We start from the raw sequence: 6,215 nt of genomic DNA on the forward strand, positions 1-6,215 counted from the left end.
TTCTAGACAATCTGTTGTCCACCTCACAATCAGATAACACTCCCAGTTCAAGCATGACTTGGGAAAATGTTTGTAAAGATTTCCTAAGCCTGGATGTAACATTTTCTCTCGTCTCTTCGCAATTCTGCCCTTTCTGTCGTTATGACATTCAAATGACAGAAGCAAAACAACAAAACAAAAAACTGCCAAAAAAACTACAAAAGAAGTTTCATTTATGAACCGGCCTAAGGTCTCTTTTCCTTTCACCTATGTTATCTTACTTGACTTTCATAAGAAACTTCCAGTGTAAAAGTGGGGCTGGCAGCCACTGTTATTCTCACTTTAAAGCTGAAAAAATTGAAGCCTGAACAAGTTAAGTGACTTGCCAGAGATTGGGCAGTGGCTTTGTCTCAAAATGTAGTTTTTCCAATATTGAATAATATTAGAAGGGTGTATAATGTGTTTTAATTGAATGACTCAGTAAAATGGGGAGTTTCCGTTAAGTGGTTTTATGACGTGAATAACAACCAGGTATCTTCAAACTGTGTGAGTCTTTAGAAATTATTGTCATCTACCCTCCTTCAGGAGATAAGGAGACTGACGCTTAGAGAGGCCAATTAATATTCTGTGATTCCAGAAGTTGTCCAAATCTGATTTATGACTTACTACCTTAATCAAGTAAATAACGTACTTTTTACTTTATTTCATTAAAATAACGTGGAAAGGTAAAGAAACACTTACTTTGAAATCAGGTTATTGCTTAAATAAAGATATTGCAAAACGGATGTGGATCCTGTTTTTAGTGAAGTAGAATATTCATACTGAATCCCAAACTACACAGTCATTCTCATTCATTTCGTAAGAGCACAGCAAGCCAGACCAGGAAATTGATGTTAGGACATGACTGAACCCCTGCTCTGAACCAGGAGAAGGTTGTACCTGCACGGTCCGAGACAGGGAGATACTACTCTTATACATCACCATCTTCTCCAGCAAGTAAAGTCAATTAAACAAATGCTTGCTAAAAACTGCTACGAGCCATTATGAGGTTCACATTATTATTACATCGATTGCCTTCTGAAGGTTTATAATCTATGTAAGATCTGAAAAGACAGAATCTGTGCAACATTAGCTGCCAGGTGTGATGTGAGCAGAGAAAGAAGCACTTTATTCTAACTGGGTGGTTAAGTAAAGACTTCACGTTTTCGACAGATCTTGGGACAGAATTTTTTAAAAAAATAGATAATGGAAGAAACGTGGGTTTCCAGCTCAAGTACTAAGAACAGTTGAGTGGTTACACAAAACAGTTGAGCTGCCAGTTACTTAACTTCCACTTATAGTAAAGAAATACCAGACTAAGAACTGCAGCAGGTTTCTCAAGCAGATGGCCACATGGATGCTGGTTTCCTTAGAGCCAGTTTTAACCAGAGCACAACCACTCATGAGTAACGAGGCACCTTCTTTGTACACACTTGTGATTCAAGCTTCTAATATTCATAGTCAAATATGAGCTGCTTTATGCTCCTAGCTCAAGGATAGACTTTTTGTTTTCAGTGTACTTGTTTGCACTAACTGTAACAGTGAGGAAGTGGCCAAGCAGGTAGAGAATTTGCAGGCTGCAAGACAAAGTCCATATACGTCATTCCACAGTAATGAGCTAAGTGATTATAAAGGTGTGTTTTCAATGGAAGCTGAAAGTTAATCAAAATAGGCAAGCAGCACAGAAATCGACTTGCTCAAAAATCTCTCTTTCCTTGGGGCCCAACTAGCCCATGGATGCCTTAGTGAGAATTAGAGATGTCCTTTCTTCTGATTTCAGACAACATATCCCTGGCTAGCAAACACATACAGTCCTGTTTCCCCACTCATGTATCAATTTCAAGTGTGGATGACTTAAACCAGCTACACTCAGATAGACCTAGCAGCTGCTATTCGAGATACCAAGAGATAAAAATGGGACAAGGGAGGCAGGCCCAGGAGGCATGGGGACTTCGCACAGACCTCATGGCTTCATAAGTCACTGAATGTGCTTGGAGCAAGAATGTAAAGATAAATGATGTATTCAGGTAGGGAGGTGGTAGCAGAAGAAAGACAAACATCATAATCTATAAAAGAGATAATGCATGCTTCCAGTTTTCACTTACTTACATTGGAAAAAATACCCAAAGGACATATACTAAAATGTTATCAGTGATTTTCACTGAGAAGAAATATTAAAGTTGATTTTTATTTTTTTATGCATCTCCTCCTGTTTGTTTTGTAATGAAATTAATTTGCAATCAAATAAATATGCTTTTAAAAATTATTTATTAGTCTATGAGGTTAATCACAAATATTGAAACTCAATTTTGGTTGCGTGTGGTCATCTGTACCAGGTGGAAGCTCTGGTGGGACTTACTGGCTTATTCTGTCATGATGAAAGCCTGACTCCTGGTGGACAGAAACATCAAGGACAGACCTCTACATAAATATCTTGATGCATGCTTATTGATTCACTCATTTTGTCATTAAACAAATATGAACTGATCACATTCTAAATGCTAAGCATAAAGGGAATATATAAAAACAAATTTAAATAATTTTTATAATAAATTATGTTTATAATAAAATATTTAGGCTGATCTCTACTTCTGTTCATTTTCTTTTTGTCTCAGTAATATGGTAGTTCCTTCATTAGGTCCTGCCCTTCAGATACTGTTTACTTCTAGGCTGTTACCGAGAATGGGATATTTTTCTTGGTAATTTTCTGATTACAATTAGTCCAGAAGTTACTAATGTTCATATATTGCTTACATCTTACCATTTTCCTGGATTATGTTTTTAGTTTTTCAGACTATTCTTTTTGGTTCCCAGAGCATACAATCATGCAAAAAATTTTGTTTCTTTTAAAAGTTATTTTTTTTTTTCCAGAGATCTGTCCATACTAGGTATTCTTCGCTTGTTCCTTTAAATCCACTCTCCATCCTTGTCAATCTGCTTTTTAGCCAGGGAAACTTCTGGTAGATTCTGCTAATGGAAGGCACCAGCACAAGATCAGAAGGCAGGAGAGACAGGTATCAGGCTATTCATTTACTTTCCCATCCCTTACTCCTCCTGCCAAGATGTGCAGTAGTTGCTGAGATCTTCCACTTATATTTAAGGCCACAGTTCTTGTCAGAGGGCTACTGGTATGATTATGGCTGAGAGTTCCCTCTCAGCTCTCTCCCCTTGTCTCTTCAGGGCTAGAGGTTGAATCGCTTCCTGTGGTTGTGAGCTGTAAATACCTTAACTAAATTAAATGTCTGAAATATTAGTAAAGGTGATGGATTGAACTCGCTGCTAATTTCATTTCCCCCAAACCTCCCACCAAAAGCCATTAACCTTTAAGATGAGGGGAACAGGTGAAATAATGGCAACACAATTTTGGAAGTTGGGAATATGATAGGAGAGTAGTAACTGACTTAGTGGATCTTAGTGGGGAAAGCCAAGAACCCACCTGATCTATGTGGCAGAAAAAGGCTGGGACAGTGGCAGGCACCCTCTCCTACTCCAGGCCATTGGAGGATCTCTGAACTGGCCCCCAGAGTTGGGGACCTGGGTACCATTTCATAATCAGAGGTCAAGGGGACATATACACACTGATTGCTGTAGGAAGATGGCCCTCTTTCCCTACATAGCTCCTAAAGTGCAGGGTGCCCGACATGCTATTGAGCAGGTTCTCTGGAACTCTCACCAGCCCAAGAGAAAAAGCCTTTCAGGGTTTCTAATAAATGGCTCAGCAAGAATCAACCCCTTTCTTTCCTGCATTCCATGTTCAGAGCTTCTAATCTGCTTTTCAGTTCATGTTTAAACATGAGCATATAACACAGGGTTACTGGACATTTGAAGAATATCTGAAATAAATGGTAGAGAACAAAATGAATAGAAGAAAACATGTGAGGAACAGTTATCTACAGAAAATTGGAAAACAAATTTATCCTAAGGGAGATAAGCAGTCACACAACAAACAAGTAAATAAACACAGGCTACTAAAAAAGGAGAATATTAAAAGAAAGGTGAACTCTTGGAAATTTAAAACATGATGGAAAAATTAAGGAGTGAAAATTAAAGTTGAGGAAATCTTCCAGAGTGGAGCAAAAAGACAAAAGGATGGGAAATAAGGAGGAAAGAAACATTTACAAAGACCAGTTTGAGGGCCAATCCCAGAACTAAAAGTTCCAGAAAGAGGGACCAGAGCAAACAGAGGTGAGAATAATCCATAGGTTAGAACACAGGCTCTGTATCAGATTGCTTATGTTCAATCCCTGGCTCCCTCACTTATTAGCTGGCTGGTCTTGAATGAAGACTAAACCTTTCTGTGCCCCAGTGTACGTATCCTGAAAATATAAATAATGATACGTTGCTTACTGGGTTATTATGAGGATTCAAATTAGTACGTGCAAAATGCTAAGAATCAAGTTGGTACATATTACAATCTCAATAAATGACACTTACCATTAACTCCTCTTTCACATACATGCACTACATAAAATGTGACCAAATTTTATTGGCTCTCCCTTCAAGTATATTCATAATCAAACCACTTCTTACCATCTTGACTACCATCAACTCACCTACTATCACCTCTCCTAGAATACTAATTGTCATTTCCCATATCGCTCCCTACCATCTTGTCAATACTGTTGCAAAGGTGACTCATATAAAATTTAAGTCCCATTGTGCCATTCTTTTGCTAGAAACCTTGAGTAAAAGCCAACATCTTTCCCATAAACAAAATGGTTCCACGTGATCTGGACCTTCATCATCTCTTGACCTCAACTTTCATTACTTCCCTTCCTCTACTCCAGTTAAACAGGCCTCCTCACTGGACAGTCTGTCGGGCATCTTTCTCCCTAGGGGCTTTGTACTTGCTGTTCCCTCTACCTGGAATAAGATTTCTCCCAGCTATCTATATGGCACATTCACTTCCTCTAATTTTTGACTCAAATACCACCTTTTTGATGAAATCTACCTAGGCTGCTTAACTAAAATTACACTTCCCCACCCTATCTCCATTCCCTGAATATTTTCTCCTTAACACTTATCATTATCTGATATACTATTATTTTTCATACTGTTTCATGAGCACAGGATTTTGTCTCATTTGTTCACTGCTGTATTCCCAACAAATGCTTAGCATGAGGTGGGTACTTAATATTTATTGAACACTAATAAAAAAAAATCTTTCCCAACACTTAAAGACATGAGTTAAGATTTAAAAGGTCTACTAAGTGAAAAGTAAAATCACTGAAATATTTCTGAACGTCAGGAACAAAGAGAGATTCTTCTATAAGCTTGCAGAGGTCACAAATCAGAGCATCTTCAAACTTATTGGTAACAATGTAGAAAAGAGGACTACAATTGACAAATGATTTCTGACCTAGAATTTATACCCAAATTATCAGGTGAGTCTGAAGGTAGAACAAAAGCCTTTCAACACTCTGGTCTAAAAATCTTGTGCTTCATATACATCCTTGCCCCATAAAGCTTCTAAAGGATGTGCATCACCAAAGTAGGAGGAGGAAAGCACAGGATCCTGAAATCAGATGTCATGCAGGTGCAAAGCAAAGGAAATCCAGGATGACAACAAAGGGAGATTCTCAGGATGACAATCATGCACTACAGGGAGGTTCAAACATCAGGCCTGGTGAGTGCAAAGCACTGTCCCTCTAGCCTGATAAAACTAGAGGATGTGTAGCACAGAAATAACAGAAGGCAGGATATACTATGCAGAAAACAGGAATTCAGGAGAAAGGCAGAGGAAGTACCAGGATGACATCTGCACAGCATTCTAGATAGAAGTAGCAGTGCCTAAGAGAGATCATGCTAAGTGGGGAGAAACAGAACCATAGAACCATCTTTGTGGAAATGTGTGCAAAATGGCTCTTAAGGAGTTTGAAAAGAATTAGCAGTAGATACAAAAAAACCTAAGCTCTGTGTGTGTGTGTGTGTGTGTGTGTGTGTGTGAGAGAGAGAGAGAGAGAGAGAGAGAGAGAGAGAGAGAAACTTAGAAAACACAAAAGTGAAACAGGATTGTATATTTAGAAACATGGTGCTACAAGAAGAAACTTGGAAGATGCAGGAAGAAATGGAACAGGAGACTACTAGATTCTTGTATAATCCATTTGAACTTACATGTATTCCTTTAAAACAATTAAAATTATTTTTCAAAAAGATACATTGACTAAGCTTTCCAATTTCACCAATGATAATATTTC

Source organism: Rousettus aegyptiacus, unplaced genomic scaffold (genome assembly GCF_014176215.1).
Source record: "Rousettus aegyptiacus isolate mRouAeg1 unplaced genomic scaffold, mRouAeg1.p scaffold_m13_p_1, whole genome shotgun sequence".
Classification (NCBI taxonomy): Eukaryota; Metazoa; Chordata; class Mammalia; order Chiroptera; family Pteropodidae; genus Rousettus; species Rousettus aegyptiacus.